At 55.0% G+C, this 12,878-nt stretch overlaps 1 pseudogene; it reads right to left on the bottom strand.

Moving 5' to 3' along the window:
• Positions 1–6,750: 6,750 nt before the first annotated feature.
• Positions 6,751–6,917, bottom strand: LOC119375696 (U2 spliceosomal RNA; annotated as a pseudogene).
• Positions 6,918–12,878: the final 5,961 nt, after the last annotated feature.

Raw genomic sequence — 12,878 nt, forward strand, 5'->3', positions numbered from 1 at the left:
CCAGGTTTGCGGGGCTACTCCACGCCCGAGAAGTACAGTCCCAGCACCTTCACTGCGGAAACGGCCTCGATGCTCCCAATGGCGTCCGTCGGAAAAGAACCGAAGAGAAGCGCTTTGCACTTCCCCTTGTTCAGGGCCGCTCCTGCTACCTTGGCGTATATCGCAAACGTCCTTTGAAATACCCGAAGGCTCTTTTCGTCCCTAAAGGGGTATTCAGACGGGGGAGAAATGCTCGGGGGGTAAAGGCGGAGCCTAGTGACGTCAGCTCGCGAGGAGAAGTCTCCACAAATGCCCCCCACTCACACGGACGAGGCAAACAAAGGGGGAGACCAGTGTTACTAGACTACTCTGGTGGCGTGCACCACCCGTTTGACGAGCTGCTCACGACGAGCTGCAGACGACCATCCAGCTGCAGACTGGACACCCACTGCCGCTCTCTGCAGGAGCAAGTGCAACAATGTGGCCAAACAAGAGCCCGAAATTCCGCCACATCCCCCACCGCAGGGGGATCGTTTGTCCTTTCGGGGAAAACGTCCCCGTCTCCTCGGAGGAGGCGCGGGGGGGTCACGCCCACTCGCTAATCCGTGACGTCGCGGTCACATGATACGCAATCCCCCCGTCTCCCCCGAGCATTCCTCCCCCGTCTGAATACCCCTTAAGGAACAGGGATACATCGTCTGCATGACTTTGAGCTCCTCTTGTCCTACCGACGGGAATCCACGGATATCGCCGTCTTCCGCGAGGCAGGTGAGCAAGGGCTCAATGGTCATAATGAAAAAGGTCGGCCCCAAAGGGCATCCTTGCCTTATGCCTCTTTCATACCTGAAGGCGGGGGTCACTGTGCCGTTGACCACCACGCTGCACGTCAAACTGCTGTACAGGAGGTCGACCAACCTCACGAGCGCCGGTGGGAAATGGAACTCCCTCATGACGTCCACCATGTACTTGTGCCTCACTCTATCGCTTTCGCCTGATCCAAAGATAGGAAGGCGCCGCTAAGTTCCTTTCTGGTGACGTATTCGAAGACGTCCCGAGTAGCAGTTAAGTTTACGAAAATGGACCTTCCCGGGACAGCACACGCTTGGTGTGGGGAGATTATCTGGGGAAGTATCAGCTTCATGCGGTTGATGGTGGTTGCGGCTATCTTATAGTCTGTGTTTAGGAAAGTGATGGGGCGCCATGACGCGAGTTCCCTCGGCGGCGCTCCATCCTTAAGGATGAGGACGATCCTCCCTTCGCCGAAGGAAGTTGGTTTCGTCTCTGTGTTAAACATTCCATTTATCATTGTAAGCAGCGCGTCACCTAGTATGTCCAAGAACTTTGCGTAGAAGGCCGTTGTTAGTCCGTCACTACCTGGGGCCGTGTTTTGGCTCATATTTTGGATGGCGCTCCTAAGCTCGTCCATTGTGACGTCACCACATATGTCGGCGGCCTCTTCTTCCTCCAGCCGTCGTAGGCCCTGGCATATCTTTTTGAGGTTGTCTGTGTACGTTGCCATCTCAGTGTCGTCATCATACGTGCCGGCTGCCTGAAATGCGATTTGAAGAATTCGCGAATGATGACTTCTACTTCTTCCGGATCTGTGCTTAACGTGCCGTCCGGGCGCGTGACTTCTGTTATCTTCATCGATCCGTTCCCTTGTATTACGTTGAAGTCACACACCGTTGTGTGGCTTTCCGGTTCAATTGTACTTGTGGGATCGGCGCGCCCTCTTGTGTAGTAGGCGGTTGTGTTTCGTGTGTAAGGTCTCCACGTAGTCATTTCTGCGCGAGGTCTATGTGTCTGCTCGTTCAATTATCCGCATTCTTCGCAAAACTTCATTTATTGCAGCCGTGTAGCGTCTCTGTCTGGCTTTCCCTTCCTCCTGGAGGAGGGCCTTCCACGTTGCCTTCAAGTCATCCCACTCCTCCGGGCCCACGTGCGACCCGTCTCGAATCGTCGATCGAATCTGCTCCTCTAGCCTTTCCACGCTGCCTTCGTGCAACAGCAAGGCCGGGTGCAGTCTCCAGCTGCTGTTGCTCGAGCAGCGGCCAGCGCTCCCTGTGATAGTTACCAACAGTGGCAAGTGGTCTGTCTTCTTTTCCAGGTAGCTAGGTAGTTGGGCGACTACGCATGTTTCCATTTGGGCGACTAAGAGCTCCGGGAGGTAGACGCGATCGATTCTACTTGCCGTCGATTTGGTCGTGCGAGTAGGCTCAAAGCGGTCGCCGTGCATGCGTACCCATGCATCGGTGAGACGAAGGTGACGCAGGGTTTTGATTAGTTCTCTGGCGTGATATGTGGATCTGCCCTGCACGGGCCCATAATGTCTCTGTGAGAATCCAAGACGCAGTTGAAATCTCCTACCAGTACATACGGGAGCGGCTCTAACTGGTGGAGGCCTCGATAAAAGCCGTTTGTGTCGGATCGCGTGACCGGGCGCATACATTGACAAAGCGTATTTTCCTTCCATCGATGTAAATGTCGGCGAAAATCGACCGACCACTTGCCCCAAAAGTACAGTGTGCGTGCTGGCGGTAGCGCCCCTACACGAAAATAACAGCCACCCCGCAGGACCTTAGGTTGGTCAGCGTGAAGAAGGCGTCCACTTGAAATTCGCCTCTTGGACGAAGAGGACGTCTACTCCTTCGAAAAGTTCGCCTCTTGGACGAAGAGGACGTCTACTCCTTCTCTTTTTGCGAAGGCCATCACTTCTCGTTGCTTGTTCTGGTCCCGGAGTCCTCTTACGTTCCATGTGGCGAACCTCAGTGAGGCCATGGTCTTATGGCCTATTAAAACAATGATCCCGCAGGCATTATTAGCAGCTGGCGGGCCTTCCGCCGAGGAATTAAAGGCAAACGTGTGCGGGTGCCACGGGGGCGTCTAGTGAGCGAGAAGCATAAGTTGTCGTGGTCCTAGGTGTTTCCACTTCCCCTTCGGGGCGGGGAGGCGTAGGGGGACAACTTGCCAGGCATATGACGCGAACGCGTCTCAAGCCGTTTCGTGTTCGCTCCCCCACGGGCCTGTTGAACCCGTCGGCGGGGGTGGGCTCTGGCGGTTTTTTTTCTTTTTAGGTTGTGGGGGTGCATCGCTACCGCTACTTGGAGTGTCGCCCTTCGGTCTGCTGTGCTTGCCGTCAGCGCTGGGCGTACGGCACTTCGCATCATTGTCTGTGCCGCTGGTTCGTCTGCGGGAACGCGACCGGTGCCTTTGTTCTAGCCCCGCGTGCCCTTTCTGGCCTGGTTTAGTCCCGCCTTCATTCCCCTGTCTCGGAGGCAGTGGCGCTTCTTTGTTTGCTTTCCTTCCGGACATCTGGGGTTCCCCTTCAGGGATTGCGTAGTGCCCGCGGCTGACCATTGGTCGACTGTCGTTATTATGATGTACGACTTTGCTTTCCTGTACTTCCTTTTCTTTTCCGTTGCTTGTTTCGTTTTCTTGGACGTGGGCATTTGCTTTTTGCGGTTCATTTTCCGAGTGCTCGGTTAGAGACACGCCCCGCGATGTTTCACCGGTGCTGTCGTTCGTTGTTGTCGCGTTATTTCCTGTTTGCGATAGCGCCTGCTCGTTTACTTCTTTTTCGCTTGTATCCATTCCAGATGGGGGCGTGTCTGTGTCGTCAGTGGATACCGATTTCGCCGTTGTGGGTGTCGTGGCGTCTACGCCCGCGGTGTCGCTTGCGCTCGTATCACCACCACTCCAGTAGTGTGTGATCTTGCGTCGTGTTTGTTTGGTCTCGGGTCTTAACACCTGAAGGGCAGAGGTCGACGCTTCCAGGCACGGGAGCAAATTTCATCTCGCCTGACTGCTTACGGCTGCACTATCTGCCTCCGCTGATGCGCGTGCCGCCGACGCATACGATTTTTTCCGAAAACACTCGCGAGTACCGTGCTTGCCGCCGCAACGCTTACATTCTTCGCTGCAGCCGTCGGTGTCATGCCCGAAAACTCCGTACCGCTTGCAGTACGGTTTGGAGCACGTACTTGCCATGTGGCCCTCATCACCGCAACGAGCGCAAACGCGTCGCATGCCTCTGTATTCAAACAAGACCCTGTGTCCGTGGATGTTCATGAAGTTTGGGATCGGTCTACACATTTCTATTTTGGCAACGCGTACACCGTGTAGCTTGTTGTGGTGACTGGCCACCGTTGCAAATGTAATGCTTTTGAGTTTCCCGAAAGGCTGCAGGGCGCTCACGAGAACCTCGTGCGAGAAGTAGGCCGGGAGCCTGTACACGTTCACGAAAGTGATGGGCGGTCTCACAGCCTCCACCGCCACCTTCTCATGATTCAGTCTAAACCCTTCTGCGACCATAAGCCTCGTGGCTTGCGCGGCGTTTCTTGTACACACTAAAAACTTTGCGCCACCCATATGCTGCAGTACAAGTACGCTGTCGTCTCCCGCAGTCAATTCGACAGCATCTATAAGGTCATCAACCGATACATTGCTGTCAGGCGCGTTAAACATAAAGCAGTTCTCCCTCACCGGCATCTCGATAGAGGCCATTGTAGGGGGCGTGGTCACTTGGCTCCTTGGCGAGGGCGCCTCGGTGGCCTGGGCTTGGCTGGTATGCACTAGTGCTTGTGCAGCAGTTGCTGCACACACGTGGCTGGGCGGCTCAGCAGGGGCTGGAGCCACAGGAACGGAGCTGGTGGTGGTTCACACGACGGCGGCCTCCGGAAGAGCAGGTTGCCACCAGGGTCATCGCGCGTCCTCGTAGACGCCGATAGAGGGGCGCCGGGCTGGACGGCCCGAAGCCCGGGGTCTCAGCGCCTCGCGCGTGGGCCGCGGCGCCGAGTACTTCTCTTTCTCTTTGTTTCTGAAGTTCCCAGGGGTCCCCGTCAGCTCGACGAGACCCCAGGAAAAACTCAGGTAGGACAGCTAGCTCGACGCATTGATCTTAGCCAAAAGGCCGAGAAGCGATAACGAATTAATTGTCCTTAATTGGAGTGGAACACTTCAAACCACATTAAGAGGTCCGGCAAACCACCAGGTAAATAACAGCAAAGCAATTCACCCGTCCGAGCACTGCAAAGTGGCCGTGTGCAACGAGCACGCTTTGGCGTGCTACACTGCATTGATGTTACTGCAATCGCCACCAAAATTCCTTGCCCGCATAAAAGAATTCTAAAACCATCAACTTGCTTTTGCAAAGCCTCGAGAAAAACGCGAGTGGACGTACTCTCGCTCGCGCGCTGACGTCACACACGACGTCGGTCGCAGCGTGATACCACACGACACGCAGAACACGAGCCAGCACTTCTTTTTCACGAACATCATGTTACTTGTAATGCTCGCGGCCAGCCATGGCACCAAAATGTGACTAACAGCGGCACCCCCCCCCTTTCTTTATTTCGCCGGAAAAAAAATCCATTACGTCACACATCCAACATGGCTTCTGCCGGGGTACGCTGGCTGCCCAACGCCCCCGGAACGTCGACGTCAAGCACCGCGAAGAGGACGTGCCGACGGCATCAGCGTACTCCATGCATACCTTGAAACCGCCTTTGTCAGTTCCGACGTGACGGACACCGCACCGCCGCAGCCTGCGAGCCGTTCCTCAGGCAAGCTGTCAACCAGCGTGTTTTGTACTGCCGGTGAAAGGGGGTGACGTGGTGCGCGGTAATGGAACGTGGTGTGCCGCGCTCACGGGAATCGTTTAAAATTCAGAGGTGTGCACGGCACTTCGCGAACCACCAGCACCACAGCGAATTCGTTCACGAGTGGGGTCGTGAAGCTCCTTTTACGGCATTTCACGGTGCGAAGTGAACGTGTACACACTGCCTAAGTCGCAAGCGACGCCTCCGAGCTTGAAATGTCCGCGATATCGAAGTTTTGCTGATTCCGAGGGGTAGGAGTGCTATGGTGGCGTGTACGAGCCGCCGGCACGGCGCTCCCGCGTCCGAGCTAGGCATGGGGCCGCACAAGCAGCGCGGAAAAGGTCGCGGAAATCAGTGGATAAGCGATCGCCTGGAGGGAACAGTGCATAAGTAAGACGTGGTAAGAGAGAGACCACGTCTTACTTATACACCCTTCCCTCCAAAAATAAGAAACAACGAAAGGCGCACCACGCACCCGGTGCAGTGGTGCCCCGACGAGCGAGAATTCGTTTCAAGCGCAGCGCCGGGTGCGCGTGGATGGAAACAACTTTATTGGTTTTTTTTCGTGTGCTTTTCTTGTGTCCGCCGACTTGGGCCACATATTTCACCAGCGGCAGGGGCGATTCGTTGCTGGCACCCACCGCACGTCTCGATACCTGATCAATTTGTGCTCTCGGCCATTGCGCTGGTGATGACAACACATGTTCCAGGGCTTCAAATATTTGTTCATCCGTCGTTTGCTTTGGTTTCATCAAGCTGTAAGGCAAAGAAAGGGGTATCCTTGCGTGTGCAGCTGTATGCGTGTTGCTTGAAATGTGAGCGCTGACCACACGGACGCACACAGACGCAAAATAAAAATCGAAACGTTTATTTCTCTCCATTGTGCACAACATTTCAAATCTTTTCAAAAGGCGAGAGTGCCAAAATTGTCGTCTTCTCGTTTCATGACCCTCCCTATTGCAAAATACAACAACGAAATAGCTTTCGCACCAACAACGCGCTGCACGAAGAGCGAAACATTCACCGCGCGCGCACGCAAAAACCGCGTCAGCCGGGGCGGACGAGCGGGTCAAGACCAGCGTGCGGAAACATCCCCAGACAAGGCATACATTTCACGATTAGTACAATCACACTTCCAACTCATTTTTGACTGCAATATTCTCACCCCCGAGGGGGTGAGTGGGCCGATCCCGGAGATAGTGCAATACCGGGCCAACCCGTGGCGGAGGTGAAGCAAGCTTCAAGCACTCCGCCCCATTCCAAAAATAAGTTTAATATCTTGGGTCCAAATAGGACCCGTATCAGATATTAAGCTGATAAGAACAGATTGAGAAAAGGTTTATTTTAATAAAAATTCATAGTGCCATGGTATCTGGTCGGACCGAACAGACTCAGAAAAGGCTTATTTTCTTCAAAATACATACAACCAATACGATATTATAGAGAACTAACAGACAATAACGCCAAGGAAAGTATAGGGGGTGTTATCTGTAGTATTTAGAATATAAATGTGAAGAAAGTAAAGTGGACGAAAAGATAACTTGCCGCCGGCAGGGACCGAACCTGCGACCTTCGAATAACGCGTCCGATGCTCTACCACTGAGCTACGGCGGCGGTCATCCTCCCGTCCACTTTATGGGATGTATATGTGCATTTAAACCTTGAAGTGTTAGTCAGCGCCAAGCGCAGCCATGGCGGCGAGTGCGGAACACTCTTTTTCTGCCTTTCTGGCGTCACGTAGCACGTGATCTTTTTACGAGCTGGCAGCTGACCAATACTACCTCGCATACTACCTGAAGGCATCAAGTCTGCCAGAACGAGGCCCTTGCTAAGAATGAAGGAAAGAAGACGACTCTTAAGGGCTCGTTAAGAGTCCTTAAGAGTCATCTTCTTTCCTTCATACAACCAATACAGAAAGACCTGAGGCAGACAATGCACCAACTGCTTTTATGGGCTAACACAACACATGAACAGATAGGACAGTTCTCTTTGCTGCCTAGTTCACCTGACCACTAAAATTAACGTATACAGTAACAGTCATAAACGTCATAGTGTACATGCTTCAACGGCGTGCGTGACTCGGCCTGGTAAGTAAATGGTAATACACTTCAAGGTCGGGGAAAGCCACCATGAGCCGCACTCTTTTGTTTACCACGGTCAAAAACGGGCACGACCAGTGCCGCAGGAATTCAGCTTCGCCGTGTGTTTCCAATTGGGACTCCAGATAGCTCAGCAATGTTTTCCTAAACTGCGCTAACAGCGGCCACTGTAGCCGCAAACGTTGCCGACGGATACATGCTCTGCAGCGGTTCCGCCAAAAAACGTACTAGCCCGAGGCGATTACTAACCTACCAATGGCTCCTCGGGGGCACCGGCCCCTTGTGTAGCGATCCGTAAACCGCGCATACTCCAGTGTATTAGTCTCCAGAATGTCTTAGCGACAACACAAGTTGCGACAGCATGAGCCGCGGTTTCGGTACTGCCACAGTTGGGGCACTTCGCATACGATCCCCCAACAGAGACTTTATTTGTGACGATGTTTCGGACAATGCAAGAAGGGCATTTTATCCTGTCAAAGGCTGTTCTTGTTCAGACGAGAAGGCGAGGCGTCGAAGCCGGTCCCCACGATAGGCGGGTGCGGTAGACGAAGAGCCAGGCGACACAAGGCAACGCACGGTAGGTACCACCAACACAGGGAGAGGCACGCACAGCACTGCACAACACTTCACTTCACCAGCACAGATGGTACGGGGCATCATGAACGGCCGGCCCGCTCGTGCACGTGGTACACTGCGCGGGACGCCGCGATGACCTCACTTACGCAAAGCTTCTTAAAGAGGCGAGCGTAATGGCGAGAACAGATGCGCCGGAGCACACGGTCGTTCTCGTGATCCCAGGCGCCGAGGGCTCCCACGATGACGGCTGCCACCGCGACGCCTTGGTATCGGCGCCGGAGGTATGCGGCGACGGCCTCATACTTGGCGTTGCGTGTGTTGGCAAAGGCGGCTGGCGTATTCTCAAACGGGCACGCCACGTCGATGATGAGCGCCTCCTCGCCGCGCACCAGCACGAGGTCAGGCCGCAAGCCCATGTTCCCGACCGGGCGGTTCTCGAAGGCCACCGAGTAGTTGGCGGCCGCTGCGGCACGGAGACGGGCGACCACTGCATTGTGCCGCGCCGTGTACATGGCGCTCCTCGCCATGCAGTGGCACAGCACATGCGGCAGGGTCTCCCGCTGGTAACCGCATGTGCGACATCGCTGGTCCCGGTCTTGAGGCCCCCACATGACGGCGCCGTTGAGGGGCAGGAGATTGAGGCGGACGCGATGAATGAAGCACCAGTCGGCGAAGTGGGAAAATGCGCCAGTCCGCATAAAATGCGAGGTGGCGCGGTCCGCTGACACGCAGGCCATCGCCTTTCCCTGGTTGGCTTGTTCATGGAGGGCCCGGTCACGTTCGGTGGCGAGGACGGCCCGAATAGACCGCATGACGCGGCAACTATGGATGGGCGTTAGGGTGACGTCACCGCACGTAATGCGGACGTTGTCGGGCTCCAAGGTCCAGGCGTCTCGAAGGCGGCGAGACGCCTTGCGCGCCTCCGTCCAGACTGAACGGAGCTGGTTTGCCGGGGCCCGGTAGATGTCTTCGATCGACCCCGGCAGGTAGGCTTCGAGCTCGGTGCGGGTCGTTTCCCAGCCGAGCCTTGCCGAGGCCACCGAGTAGGCATCCGAGAGCTCCATGTCCCGCAGCTCCCTGTCCGCCTTGGTGAGGAGCTTAAAGGCCGAGTCAATGCGGCAGATGTCACTTAGCTCAGCTGCCACAGGTAGACCGACAACTCCGGCGCCGGCGCTTCCGCAGACGTAGTGGTTTGACGCGTTGTGGTTGACGCGTTTGACGCGGGGCCGAACGGCGTCGTCAAGGCGGCGTCAGTCGGTCTTCGTCAGCACACCGAAGCGCATGGCAGAGTTCAATGCCGGGTAGACAAAGGTACGGACGGCATCGAGGCGCTGCCACGGGGTTAGCATGGATGACAAGATGGCCCGTGCCTGGGAGATGGCCTAGTCGATGATGTTGCCTGTTGCGCTAGCAGGAGGAAATCCAACCTGGCAGACAAGGAAATGCTGGGGCTGGTAGTCCCGGAGCGCTGCAATAGGCGTGCCAGAGACGGTGAACGTAGTTGGCTGCATGCCGACCTGTGTCCGACCGCTGAGGTGAAGGGACGAACACTTGGCCGGATTGAAGGACAGGCCGAGGGAGGTGGCGAGCGTCTCGACTCTGTCAATGCGGCGCTGCAGCAGGTCAGGGTAGGGCGCGAGGGGGGTCAAGTCATCCGCGTACGCCAGGATGTTGTGGGCGTCGTCCTCGCCTTGGACGTCGCGGATGATTGGGTCCACGACCAGGTTGAAAAGGAGGCCGCTCAGTGGGCATCCCTGGCGTAGACCGGCCAGTATGGGCACAGGCATGGTGTCCCCCTCAGCAGCAGCGATGACCGTGTTGTTACGCGGTAGAGGTCGGCAATCATGTCGGTGAAAACGTCCCCGGCACCGGATCCTCTGAGGGCGTCCAGGAGTGCCTGGTGGGGTAGCGACCCATAGGCGTTTGTAAAGTCAAGGAGTGCCGCACAGAGGTCGGTGCCGCCGGAACGTGCAGCGTCTAGCCGATGTTGGAGAATGTAATTCAGTTCGAATACTCCATCGGCTGGGAGGAAGCACTTTTGGCATCGGAACAGGACCGAGTGCTGGACGATCCATGCCTGGAGACGGGCGGCGAGGCATTTTGCGTAAAGTTTCGCTGCCGCGATTCCCAAGGCAATCGGTCGCCAGTTGCTGGGAACGTCCGGGTCTCCCTTCTTGTCGATCAGGATTGTCCGGGAGGTACGCCATGCCTCAGAAGTCCGCCGATGATAGAGGAGGAAGCGTCCCTCCGGCTTCACGGATTTCCAGTGGTTGTATGTGAGGCGGTCGGGTCCCGGTGCGGTGTTCTCCGATTTGCGTAATCGGCCTCGTCAGGCGTGAACGCCGCAGTGTCCACGGCGTCAGGTGCGGAGACTCGCCGGAATAACAGGTCTGTGTCGGCAGTGCGAGCGGACCACGTGGTGCCCCAGTGCTCCCGGAGGTCCTGGAGGGGTATCGTGCAGGAGCGGGAAGGGCCTTCCAACACCAGCCGAACAGCGCGACGTCGGTTGCGGCAGTACAAGCGCTGGATATCGGCTGCGTTGGCCGGGTTCACGGGTCGTGGCGTCCGGTTGGGCGTGTTGGAAATCTGGGACTCACAAATCACAGGATGGCTTGGTAAAATAAAATTGGTTTTAATAAGTTGTGAAAAGAAATGCTCACACGAAGGAACACACGTACTGAAGTTCGTCACACGGGGGGACACACATAGCGTCCGTCGAACTCACACTCACGGTCTCTCGCGCGCACATACGCACAACCGCGCCGTCACACGAACGCGCACACTCTCAAGAGTCAATCCGACCACCAGGCTAGTCTCAAGCCACACCGCTGATCATGGCGCACAGGATCGGCGGCGCTAGCTACCCGCTAATAAAAACAGCTAACACTTGGCCGTTCTGAAACCTTAACGTCCTCGTTAAGGTGGTTGGAAAATAAATCAAAATAGCTGTTTTACAGCACACAGTCGCGTAGTCTGGCAGGTAGTACCCGTTGACTGCGTGAGCGTCTAATTGCCAAGGGTTCGTCGCACTGATCCTGGTCTGGTTGGTGCTCGGATTCTTCTTCGTAGCCTTCGTCGTCGTATAGGTGAGACGTTTTGCTTGATGCCGACCACACATTCAACTGCGAGATGTGCTTTCGCACGTAGTTGCGCATCCTAGGGAACCAGAAAGTCTCCTGGATCTTTGCCACAGTTCGGTCAACAGAAAAATGACCAAGCACATTATGACATCGGACCACAACTGCTTTCCTCATGCACTTTGGTAGCACAAACTTCGTTACCGTCTCTTTGTCAGAGTCGATGATCCGCAGGAGTCGACCATCCTTGAGCACATCGTCCTTTGTTCTGTTCTTGTCTTCTCTCGAGCGGTCACGTTCCGGCTGTTCCAAGTGTTCGTATAGGTTCTCGTAACTCTTCGTCTCCTCATTGAGGGGCAACTATCTGGTCTTCCAGACTACAGGTCAGGCATACCTCAACGCGTCTCTCCAAAAGATCATCCATGGTATCAGTCGGACACTCCACTGGTTCTCGACTCAATGAGTCGACATGCTCCATCCGTGTACCCGGCCGATGCCTTACTGTGAAATCAAATTCCTGAATGAGGTCATACCATCGTGCAATCTGTGGTTTCTGTGCTCGCTGTGCATTCAAATAGATGAGGGCCTGGCACTCTGTGACCACCGTGAAATGTATACCCAAGAGTAGGAAGCGCAGTCGATCAACACACCACACAATGGCCATCAGTTCCAAGCTTGTGGAATGATAGCTGCTTTCTGATTCAGTTGTCTGCTTGCTTAAACAGTACACAAGGTGCCAATTCTTAACCCTTTTCTGGAGCAACATTCCTGCTAACCCTTTGGAACTGGCGTCAGTGTGCAATTCGGTTTCTGCCTTTGGATCAAACAGCTGCAACACTGGCGTAAGTTTGACGTAAGTTTTTCCTACAGATCTTGGAAACTGCTCTCTTGGTTCGACTTCCATTCAAATACTGCATCTTTCTTGGTTAGTCTTCTGAGTGGTTCAGCAACCAAGGCGTACTTGTGAATGAACTTCCTGAAGAATCCACTCAATCCGAGGAAACGCCTCACCTCATGCACATTCCTTGGCCTTGAGAACTCGGATATTGCCTTTGTTTTGACCTCGCCTGTCTGTACTAGTCCTCCCATCAGACGGAAACCCAGGAAGTCCACATGGTCGTTTGCAAATGAGCACTTGCTGAGTCTCAGTGTCAAACCCGCGTCTCTGAATGCCTGCAGGACTTGACGCAATCGCACGACCATTTCACTCCATCCTTTTGCCGGTATGAGGATGTCGTCTAGGTAGCACCGCACAATTTCACCCCTTAGTGGTGCGAGCACTCGATTCATAAGCCGTTGGAACACGGCAGGCGCATTTGTAAGACCAAAAATCATTCTTTCGAATTGACCACTTTCGTCTGGAGTGATGAACGCTGTTTTCTTCTTGGCTTCTTCTGTCAAGGGCACTTGCAAGTAGCCTTGAGCCAAATCCAGAACAGTGTAGTAGGTAGCTTCCGCGAGGCCTTCGAACTGATCATCTATGTTGGGAAGGGGATACTTCTTCACGGTTTGGGCGTTAAGCTTTCGGTAGTCGATAACAAGGCGCTCTT

This window comes from Rhipicephalus sanguineus, chromosome 11 (assembly GCF_013339695.2).
Source record: "Rhipicephalus sanguineus isolate Rsan-2018 chromosome 11, BIME_Rsan_1.4, whole genome shotgun sequence".
NCBI lineage: Eukaryota > Metazoa > Arthropoda > Arachnida > Ixodida > Ixodidae > Rhipicephalus > Rhipicephalus sanguineus.